Source organism: Terrapene carolina, unplaced genomic scaffold, assembly GCF_002925995.2.
Source record: "Terrapene carolina triunguis isolate 2854851 unplaced genomic scaffold, T_m_triunguis-2.0 Scaffold58, whole genome shotgun sequence".
In the NCBI taxonomy this organism is placed as follows: domain Eukaryota; kingdom Metazoa; phylum Chordata; order Testudines; family Emydidae; genus Terrapene; species Terrapene triunguis.
In genome coordinates, this window is record NW_020664409.1 from 28,361,296 (window position 1) to 28,377,693 (window position 16,398).

The 16,398-nt window shown below is 43.6% G+C and overlaps 1 protein-coding gene across 2 annotated transcripts in view; it reads right to left on the reverse strand.

The window, feature by feature from the left end:
* Nucleotides 1–15,122, reverse strand: part of ANKRD12 (ankyrin repeat domain 12) — a 110,381-nt gene extending 95,259 nt beyond the window's left edge. For both annotated transcript variants that reach the window (XM_026661138.2, XM_026661135.2), the window contains exon 1: nt 14,984–15,122. The gene's annotated coding sequence lies outside the window, so the exon portion shown is untranslated. The remainder of the gene's footprint in view (nt 1–14,983) is intronic.
* Between the last annotated feature and the right edge of the window lie 1,276 nt (nt 15,123–16,398).

Here is a 16,398-nt window from a genome sequence, read left to right on the forward strand (position 1 = left end):
TTGCCCTCTACCAGACTCCTGTACCCCACTGGTCTGGGTCTGTCACAGTACCTTCTGAAGACTTGAATTTCTCCTGAACTGCAGAAACTACCAAAGAAACCTAGGTTTGGGTAGGTGTGACACAGAAGCCCATTTGCGGTTCACTACTCTGTATCAGCAACTGGTCAGGCCTGACATACTCATGACACCTAACATTCTTTTGTCATAATCTATATCTAAAAGATGTCATGTAAGAGATCACTGGAAAACTAGTAACTTAGTGATGATTAATATTCTTGTGTGATGCACGTACATGGAGTATACAAAGTTATGAATACATGCTAGCATTATGTTCTTAAGATGAGTTTGACAAGCAATGCAGTAAGTACACATTCCTTTGTCTAAGAAACTGTATTTGTTTCTCTGAGCAGCCTGGTGGTCAGGCAGGAACAATGAAGGTTTACATTTACATGAAAGGTAAACAAAGCCTACCAAATGGCAGAGATACCCCCTTGTGGTGGGTATGAACTTCAAATGATAAGTAATTGAATCCACTGATTGTATACAATATTATTGTATTCTAAAAGTGTATCAAGCAAGGTTTTTTTATGAAAGCTAATGACAATGGTGAGTCATACCATTGTAAAATGTACATATTAAAACTATATGAAGAATTATAGAGACTTAATATTATGCTTTAAAGTCTGTGACCAAAACAGGGGGAAGCAGATTTTTCCCCAGACAGGAGGGAAGGAACTATCTGTCTGTCTGTCTCCAATGAAACTAAGCAACATGTGATTAAAAATAATGGAATCCCCATTCACATACAAATCAACAAGGGAATGGGAAATTCATAGGAAGGGAAGAATCAAGATTGCAGCTTGTTAAGTCTTAGCCACTAGAAAGTGTATTTTACTTTTATTTGCTGGTAACCATTAGGTCTTTATCTCTTGTACATTAACTCACTTAAAAACTCTCTTTTTGATTAAATGAATTTGTTTTACTTTTATTCTAAATCAACCCAGCACTATGTTTGACTTGAAATGATTATCAATTCCAGTCAAAGCAACAAGTTGCTGTGCTTTTGTCTCTTTAAAGGAGCAACAGACCTTATTACTCCTCAATGTTCCAGAAGAGGGCTGGATATTTCATGGCAGACAGTTTCGGGGAAATTTGAGACTGAGGAAGAGTTGGGGTCACTTGGCTAGTAGTAACCAAGGCAGGTAGAGACCAGAGCGTGACTATGGTGTAACAGGCTGACTGCTGGAGTCAGAGTTGCAGAACCAGGATTGCACAACACACACACAGTGCATGCTTATATGCTAGCTGGGAGCATCCAGACAGTAAGCTACAGCAGCAGAGCATTTTGGTTACAGGACAAGCGGTGACAACCTCTCATTGGTCTGAACTGCAAATCAAGATGTGATAGTGGACCTAAAAGTGTCCATAGCCCTCTGGAGGCACCTGATATCTTTTCTCCACCTGTTTAGAGATGAAAGGAAGAATGGTCAGGGTTTGCCACTCAGTTAGCGGGCCCCAGTGTGCCCTAGCCAACTGGGAGGGCAATTGTGGCTGAAGATGGTGTATTGAGAACATGAAGCCGTTTATGGGACTTCTCTTATATGACTATTCCAATGTTCAGGGTCTCTGCCATGTGGGACACGAGATCCTGGAAAGCTGTAAAGTCATTGACAACAGGGTCTGGTTTCACTGCCTCATTGGATGATTAAGACTGCTTGGGGGGAGACCTTCCTTTATCTCCCACTCATGGTGGCTGATGCTGGTGGTGTTGGAGGTCTGATCAATGATGCTGTAGAAGGGCAAGATTTTATCCTCTTCCTGAACATATGTGATGACAACCCCCCAGTAAAGCCAGTAGGGCCAAGACAGCATGCTACAGGGGTACCTGCCTAGTTGAGGCTGGCCAGCCCAATATCATTACCAGGAATCTACTCTGACACATACTGGAGGAAGAAGAGGAGGAGAGAGGGCTTCCTTTTTCACTCTGAGACCCTGTTCACTCTGTGCCCCCTCAAGCCCCCATTTCTCCACCCACATCCTGTTTCCCCCTTTACCCTCAGATAAAATGGCCACCTTTTCCTCCTACAGCCTTTCCAAGTAACAGTTAAGCTGAGCCTATCAAAATATACATCACCTAAATCCACCTGAGATGATGTTCCCATAGCTTAGTTCTCTCAGGACCAATGTGAAGCTCTGAAAGATGGTGGGACAATGAGAGTTCAGTTGTTGAGGTCTCCCAAGTACTGAGACTGAAGCAATGGAGGTGCAATGGAAGCATCTTCACTTCCACTAGTCAATGAAGAAGAAAGGGCAAATCACATGAAGCTAGACGGGGAGCCAAAAAGATCAGGTATAAGGTTTTTGCCAAATATTTATTTAAACATGGCCGATTCCTATAGGCATATTTTTACTTCTATATTTGGGGGGGGTGGGGGTGATGAAGCTTGACAGGGGGCTCTGGATGCAGGGGGTAAGGCTCAACAGGAGATTCAGTATGGGGGGCAGGGGTCAGTGTGTGTGGGGTCCAGATATATGGGGGTTGGGTAGATGGGGGGCAGCTACCCATACAGTGACCCCTCCCCCCTGCAGCTGAGGAGTGATGGGGCCAGGAAGTGGGTGAGGGGTGCAGAGCTTCCTGGAGCCAGGGAAGGGTCCTGGGGGTGGGTCTGACCTGACACTATTGGCTCACTGCAGACAAAGTCCCATCGTCCTCTCCCCCCGCTCCCCTCCACACAGCGGGACTAGCAGCTGAGCACTCCAAATACTGATAATTATGGAAATAAAAATTGTGAAAAAGCCTTCAATCTGTATAAATTTCAGAATAAATATTCTGAGCTCTCATTAAAAATAACTATTATACCAGAATACTGGAAAGTAATCATTGTTACATCTGTTTTCTTTAATAGCGAGGAAGCAATCCTTGGAATTACAGATAGTTAGCCTTACTGGTACATTGGCTGAAACAGAGAGTTATAAAACATCTAGATTAACATACTATGATCAGTAACATACCAATGCAGCTTCTGTAAAGAAGGAAATCATGCCTCATTAATCTACTAGAATGAGAATGTCAAGAAAATAGTGGGCTAAAGGAAAACTGGTTGCTATAGATTACTGGACTTTGACACAGATTTTTTGAAAGTCCATCACAAGAAACTATCAAGGAATTTAAATAGTTGTGAGGTGTGACAAAGGTCTATAATAATTTAAAATCTGATAAAATAATATACAAAGTATAGAAACAAACTGTCAAGGTTCACCTCTTTCAAGGATCTATACTGACTCATATATACGTGGGCCTGCACTACCAACTGGAGAAGAGAGAAGTGCCATTCATGATATGGAAAAATGTGTCAACCTAAGTTCCCTCTAAGCTGCACAGCCACGAAGCTGCCTATTAAGCCCCACGCAGGGGCTCAGGGCCGCGGCAGGGAGAGATGCCTCTCCCCCAGCATGGACCTGCCGTGGCAGGGAGAGGTGCTTCTCCCCTCCAGCCCCAACCCAGCCCTGGCACAGACCTGCCGCGGTCGGGGGAGAGGCACCTCTCCCCCCTGCAGCCCAGGTGCTGCTGCGGGGAAAGAGAGCTAGGGGAAGTCCTCTCTCCCCACCGTAGCCCCTGGCAGCCTGCACCCCAAAGACTTCATCCCCGGCCCCACCCCAGAGCCCACACCCCCAGCCGGAGCCCTCACCCGCCCCCCCTGCACTGCAACCCACTGCCCCAGTCCTAAGCCCCCCTCCCACACTCCAAACCCCTCGGCCCCACCACATGAATTTTGTTATGTGCACCAATATGGAGATGATGTGTCACACATCACCTCCATATTGGTGCATGTAACAAAAGTCATTCCGCAAATGCGTGGGGAAAAATAAAAGGGAACACTGGTAGCAATAAATAAACAAATAAATAAGTAAAATAACTGTCATCTACAAGATTACAGATATCTGTAAGAAAATCCAGAGGTGCATAGAAAGCTTAACAACAGATGACGTTCACTGTAAACAAGTGCAAGGCAATACAGGTCAGAAGGAATAATTGAAATCACTTATGTACATTGTTGGTTCTAAGTTAACTGTAACCACTCAACGTCACTGGACATTTCAATAGAAACCTCTGCTCAACATGCATCATGCATATGTCCAAAATGTTAGGACATATACAGAATAGGATAGAGCAATATTGAAAATATTATGCTGGCCATATTGAATTTGATGGTACAGCATTACCAGGAACGTGGAGTTTAGTTCTATTTTTTTTTCACCTCAAAAAGAGTATAGCAGAAGCAAAGATCCAAAGAAGGTTCATGAAAATTATTAGAAGCATGGAGAAATGTCCATATGAGCAAAGGTTAAAGTTTTAAATGAAACAAAGGAAATTAATAAGAGAACACATAAATGTATATTAAATTATTACACTCACAATGTTAAAAGGACATTATTAAGGTTGTAAAGTAATGCACCCAACAGTTGGGAAATGCCAAAATTAAGGTTGAATGTGGAACCTTAAAGTGTACACCTAAAAGAGTCAAATTCTGATCGTGTAATTACAGACTATCATATACACTGTACTGTCTTTTCCACAAGACCCTACCTCATTCAGTGCAAAGGATGACCAGTGTTCACTTAACGAGCGGCTATTCAATATTTTGTTTTTTCCACTTTGTTTAATGTGTGGCCTTATGCCTTATTTGCTGCACATTGTTCAAACCCTGCTCTGAAGACAAAATTATTAATTTACTCATGAGCATTTCTAGGATTTTCATTACTATAGTATGAATGCTTACAAACATTAATTAATGCATTTTTCAGAACAGCCCTGTGAAGTGGGGGATGGTATGATCCCTGTTTTACAGTTGGGGAGCTTAAGCATAGAGAGATTAAGGTCAGAGTATCCACTAATTTTGGTTGCCCAACCTGAGACACCCAAGACCTCTTTCTTTAGAGTACTTAACATTACGTAGCACTTCATATATTCAAAGCACAGCTCCCACTGACTTCATCTGCAGCTATGAGTTCTCAGCACTTCTGCAAATCAGACCCTAGGGTTTCAGTCAGGTTCCCAGAAAATGAGGAACACACAATTAGTGACCACCTGGGAATAGTCTGGTCTTAAGTGACTTGCTTACATCACATAGGAACTTGGTCAGAACAGAAGCAGGGAAGGAAACCAGTTCTCTAGGACAGCACTGAACTGCCTGATCATGAGACCATCCTTTATCTTCCTGCAATTCCCAAGCCACAATCCTCTGCTCATTGACTACATGCCTTCCAATTTCTGCAACAAATGAAACAGGAGTCGTAAATGTCACAATCTCCTTTATTACACAGCCCTGATTCATCCCTAGAGCAGGTTCATCCTATGCACTGAATGAGGCAGGTTTCTGTGGGGAAAAAAAATGTGTGATTATGATTTGCCTCTCTCTTGGGGGAGGGCAACAAATTAAGCTGCTGTATGTGACAGGCAGAGCTCTCCCACCCCACTTAAGAAGAATAGAGGTTTTTGAGTGAAGGAAGGAGACTACCATTTTTGCAAGAGACGAAGAAGAGGAAGAAGTGCCCAGTAGCTCAGGATCTCTCTGCTCCGCTCTCATGAATAATATCAGTTAGCATCTCCTTCCTTCCTATTTCTCTTTACCCCCAATCCCAGGCCAGAGAAGAGGATTCAAGATGCTCCTGCTGCAGATGCCACTCTCCACGCCAAGTTTAGATGGGGAGAGTGTGAAGAACCACCCACAGAATTGCCCCCCTCAAGCTTGGGGTGATGTAAAAGAACCACTCATGTACCTACAGCATGAGCAAAGGTACTGGGGGGGGGGGGGAAGGAGAAAGGGTGTCAAGGAGCAGATGTGTGGCTGGGATTTGTAAAATTAATTGATGGGGCATACTGCTTTGGAAACAGGTGAGCCATTAATTGATGTGGAATTAGGGAGCATATAATTAACTGCTGTAGGGATGCTGAGGCTGCACAGAATTAATAGGCATTTAGTTTTTTGGAGGAGTTCAAGTCCCCATGCTATTAGGCAACATTTTTTTCAATTTTATGAATATTTAAAAATCCTCTTTGTCACAATCTGTTGGCATGTATGTGTACTATTGTGCAGGAATAATAACCAAACTGTCCGCTATTGCTGGGGGTTTAAAAGGAAATACGATTGATGGAACATGAAAGACTGAGAAACAAAAAGAAGCAACAAGCTACATGTAACTGACTTTTTTCAGAGTTATCTAGGTGAAAAATGGAAGAAAGCGATAGCAAGTAGAGCGTTCTAGACCAGGAGTCGGCAACCTTTCAGAAGTGGTGTGCCGAGTCTTCATTTATTCTCTCTGATTTAAGGTTTTGCGTGCCAGTAATACATTTTAACGTTTTCAGAAGGTCTCTTTCTAAAAGTCTATAATATACAACTAAACTATTGTTGTAAATAAAGTAAATAAGGTTTTTTAAATGTTTAATAAGCTTCATTTAAAATTAAATTAAAATGCAGAGCCCCCTGGACCGGTGGCCAGGACCCGGGCAGTGAGAGTGCCACTGAAAATCAGCTTGTGTGCCACCTTTGGCACGCGTGCCATAGGTTGCCTACCCCTGTTCTAGACAGTTCAGTTTACTTCTGCTTTAACATCTCAACCTAATTAGCTAGATATTAAAATTCTGATACCTCAAGAGGCCTCATTTTCAAAAGCATGGCCACACTGTCAGTGAATCAACCAGGCTCATAGTACTGAGAACTAAGAGACCCTTCTGAAATAAGCCACACCTGTCAAGAAGTCCCTACCCTTTGTTCCCATTTTTGAAAACTGTACTAGGGAGAGTACAAAAGAAAGGAAGAGAAGAGTGGATGAAGAGGATTTCTCCCCTCAGACATGAATGACATTTAAAATGAAGGCAATGACCCTAAGGAATCAATTTGCCTGTACAACCCTGTTAAGAGTGAAGAGTACAGTTGGCCAACTATGGCCTACAATGACAGGGGACACAATGGCAACCACTCTGGCAAACAGATGAGTTGGGGAGATGTTGCCTAGCAACAGGAAGCTCCGAAAGAGATTTTTGTACAACAGTGACAGTTGAAAGACGCCATTGCAATCTAAGAATTGAGAAACTAAAGGAAGTAAAATATCATGTCCTGTGATTTCTCCACTTTATTATCAACCTTTTTCATTTAAAAATAAAAAAAATTCAGATTTGTAGTCTTTAATATTTTTCTTAGTTACAAAAAAGAAAAAATGGCAATGGAGGGGGCCATGGAATAAGTGCCTGGGAACTGCTCAGCTAGGCCCCAATTCTGAAGAGATTTACATACTTGAAATTAACCATGTACAAGTACTCAATGACACTATTTGCTGCTTAATACAAGTCTGAAGGACTGGGGACATAATTAATATAAGAGACATATGGAATGTACATGTATTTTATTGATTAGCTTGCAAGAACACAATCTTAACCAATTACTAAAAGTCACAAGTGAGAGGTGGCCAAAAAAAAAAAAAAAAGTAATGAAATGTTAGAATTGTTCTGTGAATGTACAGAACAATAAAAACTTGAAAAGCAAAGGAATGTGACGCAAGATTCCTCAGATTGGCATAATCCATGTCTACACTACAGTAATTTCCTGCTGCTGAATTATCACAAATCTAATGGAAAATCCTCTCAGCCTGACTATTCTCTCTAGCAATGTTTACTGTGTAATGCCTTAAAATTTTAAAATATAAAATGTACTTACCAATATTTATGATGTTTATTTTGATATTTATTATGATGTTTTTGAATTTCATCTTGGATAATGGAAAAGAAATTAGTTGGTTTCATTTGAAGTTTCTCACCAACCATATAGCGTTTAAGTTTCAGACACAAAGAGAATTTCCTTTTTAAATATGTTGCAGTACAAAATATTTTGTTTGGTAGAAGATTGCTTTACAAAAATCTAAAATTGTGGCAAATGTGATTAAGCCTCTTATTTCTCTGCATGCTATTCTACTTCTATTTCCTCAGCCCTAGTATTTTGTTAACATATCCAAATGTTTAATTATCCTTCTTAATAAAAACCAAAGTAAGGGCTTAGTGGAGGTTATGTATATTTGAGACATTAAAAAAAAAAAAAAAATACATGAGTAATGTTGTAAAACTCTAATACCAAATACAAGTATGATATCATCTAGCTCTTATATAGTTAATTAGTAGATCACAAAAGGGCACTGTCAGTTTAATATTAAAAATGAAAGCATAATTTAGGCAAACCAATTACCTGCAACTGTCTTTGAAAAGCTAGAAGAATATTATACCAAATCTGTTTGGTAAAGACATTTGAAATGAAGCAGCTCATAAACCTGTTGTCAAAGGCCTGATTACTTCTAAAATTCATCAATGAACCACAATCTATCACTAAATTAGGATTTAGTGTTTATTCATGATAATGGATTGTATTAGAAATTCAGATAGATCTGATGCCTCCAAATCAGACTATTGATTTATTTTTTTAACTTCCTGTTAGTACTTTTGCTCTTTCATATGCTGAATGTCACTGTTTTTATTATCCTCCAGCATCTTGTCAGCTCAGACAACACCTAGTTCTATATAGGCCAAAAGAAGGTACCTAGAAAAGCCTGACTAGTATGTAAGCTGCCTTGTCAAGTCTATATGATGTTAGAGAAGGATACCAAAATGACTACTTTAAACAGTTCTAAATGGAAACATCCCCACTCTTTGGACAAGAGGTACACACAGTTCTCAGAGAATAAAATGCACAAGTACACTTGGCCCTCTGAATTTTCTAAATTTCATTGTTTTTTTTCAGATAAATACATAGAAACCTCCTAACAGAACTCCTGAAGATGCTTCTTGTTCTGAGAGGACATTTGAATAATGGGAGAGAGGTTTCTTGAGTCAAGTAGAGAAGAAAAGCCATCTTTGGAAAGAAATGAGGGACAAGCTTAAACATCACTATCTAGTCCCAGTGAAAAAACAGGAAGAAAAAAAATCACTACACAAAAGTTTGAAGCTCAACAATTCTAAGTAGATGGCCACTAGAAAGACAGTTTTAGTATGAGTCTGAGTTCTTATATGGCATCCATCACTGCAATAAAAACACCTCACAAATATTTATTCTCACCATATCCCCTGACGTATTGAAATGCTGGCCCCATTTTACACAGAGAAAACCAAAGCTCAGGGAGATTGAGTTTTTGATTTTTGGAGGTGCTCAGGAATTGACATTTTTCCATCAACAAGATTTGTAGGTATTGAAAACTTCTGAAAAGTCAGGAATTAAGTTATTTGTCCTTGGTCATACAAAGTCTGTGGCAGAGCTGGAAACTGAACCCAGATCTTATAAGCCCCAATCCACTGCCTTACTCCCAAACCCATTCTTCCTCCTCGCTTTAGTTCTATGGGTCTGAAATCAGATGCTGAATATCTTCACAGGTGCTTCCTCTGAATCCCTTAGGATGGTGTCAGGGTTCAAAGGAAACACCTGCAGAGAAGTTTAGCATCAGACTGCAATCCCAGAGGACTAGAGACAAGGAAGAATGGACTTATGAGCCTCAAGTTTTAATCAGCCTTTTTTTTTTTTTTTTTTTTTTTTTTTTTTCCCCCACCCCTATAGGGTTTTTTCAGGAAGAGTTTTTTTTTTTCTTTCATTTTTAATTTTCCTTTTTTTTTTTTTTCTTTTTTTTTCTTTTACACCCACACCTACAGGATGCTTACAGGAAGAGTGCTATGTGTTGCCTTCAAGGCCTCAATAGTCGCTGCCTGAACACTTAAGAGGCTAACACTTAAGGCTTTATTAAGTTTTATGCTAGGTTGGATAATGTTAAGAACATCACATTTGAAACCATTTATTTTGTGCTCTGTACCAGGCCCAGAAGGGACAAACACATTAAGGCCTTGAACCTGCAATGAGATATGCACAGGTGGAGCCCTGCTGCTCATACATAGCCCCTTTAACTTCAGTGGAGTTCAGGGGTCTGACCGAGTGTTTTCTTACTGCAAGATCAAGACCTAGAGCAGGAGGTCTTGCATACATGAACCAGCATGGAAGCCCCTTACTGAGGTAGTTCCAATTTCCTCAGCTGGATACCCTGGCTTTAGCTCAACCAGCCTATCCTGAAGTTCAAGGATTCCAGCAGTCTGAATGACCGTGTTTCATGGCCACGACCTCCTAGCACAGAGAAGTACCATAATGAGGGAATTGCCAGATACTTTTAAGGAGAAAAACTCATGGTTCTTAGGGGAAAGCTACTTTCATAAAAGGGAAATCCCTGCAGCAGCGGTGTGACATTACTAACAGATTGTCTGATAAAGAATGAATATTTTACTATCTAATTAAGAGATTAAAGGAAAGGTGGCCGGGGATGACCAAAACATAAAGGTAAAACCCAAACGTCTAGTTTGGCTATTGAGAGAGCTCTGTTTCTCTGAGCCAGGAAAAAAACAAAAAATGAGTAGTATCAACCAATTTTAGAGGGGAGTGTCATTACAAGACCTTTCAATTTTTCCTGTTTCAATTTGCTGATAGTAAGATTTAAACTCACTGTCTAGCACAGCACGAAGGGGCACTGGCAAAGGATTATGTTATGTTTTATATAAACTACTTTGTAGAATATAATAACTGAAGTGAGAACTCACCTATCAGAACTAAATGTTTCCACCAGATGGACAACTTCCCATGCCAATTACCAGGTGTTGAAAAATTTTATCAGATAACTTCTACTCAGAGATAAATACAAAAGACGGTGGGAAAAAGTGAAACTCCAGGTGTAATTCCTAGTATAAGCCCAGCTCCTCTGCCATCAAAAAGGTGGAGTGTTCTAGAATTTCTACCATCATGGTGGCCTTGAACACTACCAGGCCTATCTGACAAGATGGGGTGTAATCAGCTTCTGGTGGGCTTAATAAATTTGAAGCTACTGGAGGGATAAAACTCTCACTGACTTTCCATTGGGCGTAGGTGCCTAAATGCCTTTGAGGATCTGGGTGAAAGAGCTTTTCGGGTCTTCATTATCTTCCAGGGTCTCCTGGCTGCCAGTGAGGAGAAAAGGAAGAGGTTCCCAGTACTCTGTTCCTCCCCAGATAACTGACAGCTGAAAAGAGGCATGGAGAGGGAAGAAAAGATTTCTTTTACTTTATCTCTTCCTGAGTCTCCATTTTCAGGTATTCTGTTCCTGATTCACCTGACTCTGGTGCTGCTGCCTGGGAAAGGCAGGAGCAACAGCATGAAACTAACCTGATTCATGCCAATTTCTCTGCTACCCACAGTGATCCCAACAGCAGCTAGGAAACTGATCAGCATCTTGCTAGTTTCACTCTTTTGCAGCTTGTCAGATAGGAGTAGTAAAGGAAACAACTTCTGCAGACTCAGGAAGAAGATTTTATTTGTTTATATTTGGTTCATATTTGAAAGATTACCATCAACTCAGGTTCTAGAACTGTTCATTTTCTTTAAGTGAAAGCTTAGATTCTACAGAAGTTGGTGGTGTAGATCCCCTCCTCTTTACTAGCAAGTTGATTGTTCAAGCTCAGCAAATCAAGATTTGCTAACATTGAGAGCTGGTTGACCTGACAGCCTGCAGGATTACATTTTTTTTTTTTTTTTTTTTTGCAAAGACTATAAAGGAATCCTGAATAATGACAAACTGGTTAAGAACTAGACAAATCAACAGGCATCTGACTCATCTTCTGGTAATAATATTATTTAAGGTTATGATAGCAAGGCCAGATACAGTTTGGGCTAATATTTATTTCATACCATCTGTCAGTGGAGTCTAAGAACACTTGTAATGAAGTAGTTACAAAACATGGTCTGACATGGAGACTAAATGACCAGTCAACATTCACACAGCTCTCTCTTCAATCAAATATGCAAAAGAAATTAAGTCAAAAGCTTTATTTGCCCAGCCCATCGCACAATAAGATAGAATCCAAATATTTGAAAGGGTTAGAGAAGAAAATTGTTCTATACCGACAGAAGAACGTGTGTATTATCACTGTGGTAACAGGCTAAACACTATATATTTTGTGATCAGTACTTCTGCCCAACTTGAAAGTCAAGATGCCCAGCTTCAGTGAAATCTACCGAGTCCTTCCAACCTAAAGCCTTTGGTAAACATGACAAATCAGTCCAACAGATAACATTTTTTTATATTCACAAATCAGTATTCAAATAGAAGGTCAAGATTTTTGTAGGTGCTGGCGTTCGAGCTCTGAAAGATCTAGATACCTTGTATGTGCCAAAACATGCAGGGTAGTGAGGTTTTTTTGTTCAGCTGAAGCTTAAACAGATCAGGAAATGTATGAAACTCAGAACAATTGCTTGAGATTGTACTTGATAATCCACACTTGGTAAAAATCTGCTTTTACTTATATATTTTTGGTGCTCCTACCACTATCTGAATAATTAGGTGTTTTAGAAAGAGTACTCATCCAAGTATTCAATCATCCTAACAGACCTTTTCCTCTAACAAGTGATATATTTTGCAAGCCAGGAAGAGGCTTAATTTGTTGTGCACTATCAACACATCATCCATCAGAAGTTTTATACTAGTTAACACTAGCATTCAGAATGCATGCATGTTTTTTTCTTGGGTAGGGGAAAGAAAAAAACCACATTGGAAACACAAAGAGGTGGTGGTTAAGTCCAAACTCTTTTCCTGTGCTAGGAGTAGAGCTGGTGCCAACAGAAGGGGAGAATCCTTTGCATACCTCAACTACAATGGATCTCATGGTAAAAGACCACAATCCTATACATGCACTGGAGCTAATGGTGGGGACTGCCACAGGAGAACCAGGAAGTCAGAGAAAGGAACTGCTTCATACATAGTCACAGGAATGCTGCCACAGTCCCTGTGGTGCTCGTAAGCACCATTCTATTCCAGCACTTGCTCTCCTTGATTTTTAACTCACAAAATACAAGTAGGCAAGTAGAGTTGTCAAAGGTTGCTATGGGTTTACCACTACCCTCCCAAAACAATATTTTACTATGACCCAGATCTTGCAGTTGGATCTGCACAGACAGAACTTTGAACCTGCAGAGTTCCACTGCATTTGTGAAGGACAGGATTAAGACACAGGCACATGCTCAGGGCTCCAGTTCCTAGAGTCATATGATTACATTAGAATCTGAGCTTTCATTTGGGGGAAAAATGGTAAGTTGTTAACCCTCATCTTTATGAAGAAATGTAAGTGTAACCCACCATCCACCTAAGTCTGCACAGGGCCTAAAACAATAGCCCTGAGAGGTGTATACTTTCCCAGTGCATCTCAATGTGGTGTTAACTTTAAGATCCACTTCCCTGAGGGACTATGCTCTATCTACAACACCCCAACAGAAGACTAAGGTAGAAAAAAGCACAAAGGGTTGAGTTTGCATGTTCATGGCAGATACACATTGATTGTTTGTTAGGGGGTGATCCCCTTACTGTTACCCCACCTCAATCAGGGGTAAAATAAAGGGTTAAAGGAGGCTCCTCCTTTATAAAGAGGAGCCCCTCTCCACACATCATGACGACCCATCAAGGGCCCTACATTTTAGTGAAGTCCTGACTTCATGTAGGCACTGTGATTCAATCCTTCTCTGGTCACTTTTTCTGGAAAACTAGCAAAACTTTAAGACATATTCCACATCTGTCTGGTAGCTCATGGGATAACAAAGCAGCTGACACATGGAAGAGAATGAAGTTGGGACATTCTTGGCTTTCACTGTGGTCTTGCAAATAGATACAAACAAAAGCCTAAAGTTATGAATGCCACAAATGGATTCTCTTCCATATGTCATCTACTATATTCCCATGAGCTACCAGACAAATGTGGAATACACCATTCTAAAGCCAAATTAATTTCCAGGAATAAAAGGCTCTTGACTGAGAAGACAGAGACATGTTCAGACTTAACAATTTTTTAAAAAGTCTTACAGGGCAGTTCGTGATAATTTTCAATTGGGAATTGTGCATTTGTTGCTATTCTTCCACTTGTCATAAGATGCCCAGTCAGTTTTAAAAACTGAAACAGAGGGGATGGATATTAATTTGCTGGTAATTTGGCCAAATCTGAATTGAGGTAATTAGACTGCTTACCTAATCCATCTTTCAGGTTCAACTGGAAACAGTATTCTTTGCTTTCTTGTCCTAAATAGCTACTTCGTGTTGATGCTGTCAATCAGCTGCTGTGCTCCACCTCAGAGGTGGCTGTATTTTAGTGATACACAAGGGAATTGATATAACTAGCTTATAAAACAATATGGGATCCCTCAGCCTGAGGAAAGTACTTAAAAATCCTAGATGTATTCCAAATGCATTTAGGCCACACAGTAAGCCAGCAGCAGGCTTCGGCAAAACGCTGACAGGCAGCCTGGTACAAATACAGCGAGCAGCTTCTAGCTTTTTAGATGTTGCCAAAAATCCCAGCCCTGAGTCACAGGCTGCAGCAGCGCGCCCCCTCCTCCGCCGGCCCGCTGTCCACAGCGCGAGCCCCGCGCCCCGCCTGCACACGCACACCCCGCGCCCCGGCGGGGCTCGCGCCGCTGCAGAGGCGAAGCCCAGACTGGCTTGCACAGCCCCGTGTGCAGCAGTTACCCCCGCCCCAGCGTGTCCCCCAAAAAGCAGCCGCGCGGGGGACGAACCGTGCAAGGGACACGCAGCGGCAGTGACAGCGGCAGCCATGGCTCCCGCAGCAGCAGTGACAGGCTGCGAGAGCGGCTGACAGAGCACTGCCCCCGACCGGCATCGCCCGCAGGCCCGGGAGAGGGGCCGCGCACCGCGGGACGGGGTGCGGAGTAGGGCAGCCACCCTGGGGCTACCCTTCCCCCCGAGCGGAGACACAGCCGGGGGACGGGAAGGGTCACACCCCCCGCACGGGGACACACACACACACGGCTGGGGAAAGGGGTTACCCCAGGGCGCAGCCGGGTCCGGGGGGTGGTGCCGCCCCCAGCACAAGGACGTTAGAACTGCGGCTCCCATCGGGGGTGGGGGGTGGGACAGGCTCGGGGGTGTCTCTTACCTTGTCGGAGGAGGAAGCGGCAGGACTCGTTCCTCCTCCTCCTCCCTCCCGCGCTGCCGCTATGACAGGACCCGACGAAGAACCGGATTCAGCCGCCGCGGACTGTTCCTAAAGACTCAGCCCCGCACCGACCACCACCGCCGCCGCCGCTGTGGGTGTAGGGTTTGAAAGTGCCCCCCCTCCCCGGCACTGCCGCTCCCCTCCCCCCCGTCAGAATGTCGGTCTCCGTGTGCAGCTCTGCGGAGCTCCCATTGGCCGCGCCACCCCACGTGACCCCAAACACGCACGAGAGACAGACGAGAACGCGCCGCCGCGAACGTTACGGGAGTTGGGCGGCGGTTGGGGAAGGAGGGAGAGTTAACGTCACAGTCCTCCTTCCGCAGTGGATTCCCCCGGTGCCTCAGATCTCTCGTGCACACGCGCGCAGCGCACACACACACGGAAGGAAAATAACGGGCCCTGGCAGGCCCGGGGGCGGGGCAGGCAGGCAGGCAGGCGCGGAGCAGGGCGCAGGCGCCGGGGCGACTGCTCTTGGTCTTGGCTCCTGCGACTGGAACATTCTGGAAATGGCGGCTGCGGTGTCCCGGAGATTGAGATGGGAGGGAGTGGGGGGGGGAGGGAAGAGACTAAAGCGTCTGCTTCCCCTTGTGACAGGAACCATGTAGGAGCCGCCAACGCTTCGTCCTGACTCCCAGGGCCCCTTACTTGGGCTACTCTGGGTTTCCCGGCAGCAATGGCGCAGTGAGTTTTAACTACCCGCAGAGTGCGCATGCGCGGCTGGCTCCGGTAAGCGGTGACTGGCTTGCGCTGCGCCCGAATGTGACGGGGGACGGGCCCAGGGGAGGGCGCGTGTCCTCCTCCCCCGCTTGGCTCACGGGCCGAGCCGTGGCCGCTGCGCTGTAGGGGCGTGTGGCGGGGAAGCTGCAGCGGCCTGGGCGAGCTCTGGTCCCGTGGCTGAGCTCACGCGGCGCTGGGGCAGCGCGTCGGCTCGGCCCTGCCGCGCTTTGCACCGGACAGGGTCTGCTCCCCACCCCAGCGGGAGCTGTCTGTCCGTACCGAGACAGGCCCCGATCCTGCGGAGACTCACGCTAAACTTTACCCCCATGGTGAGGGCCGCTCACTTGTCTTCGCCGGCTCAAGGCTCCCCTCGGCAGAGCTCGGGGGAGCCGCGTCCCGTACAATGTAATTGCAGTTTGTATTCAAGCTTTTAACACTGAATCATGTAGTTCAGTTTTACCTTTTTATTGCGGACATGACATGCACCTTCGTTAATCTGTTCCTGGCTCAGTCTGCCAACGCTTTTTCCAATAAAAATCAGCATCCTGGCTTGCGATAATCATAACCGTTTACTGAAGTCAGCCGACACGAGTTAGACTTAATTCTAATCGCCTTTTACAGGATTAGTATGTTTGTAG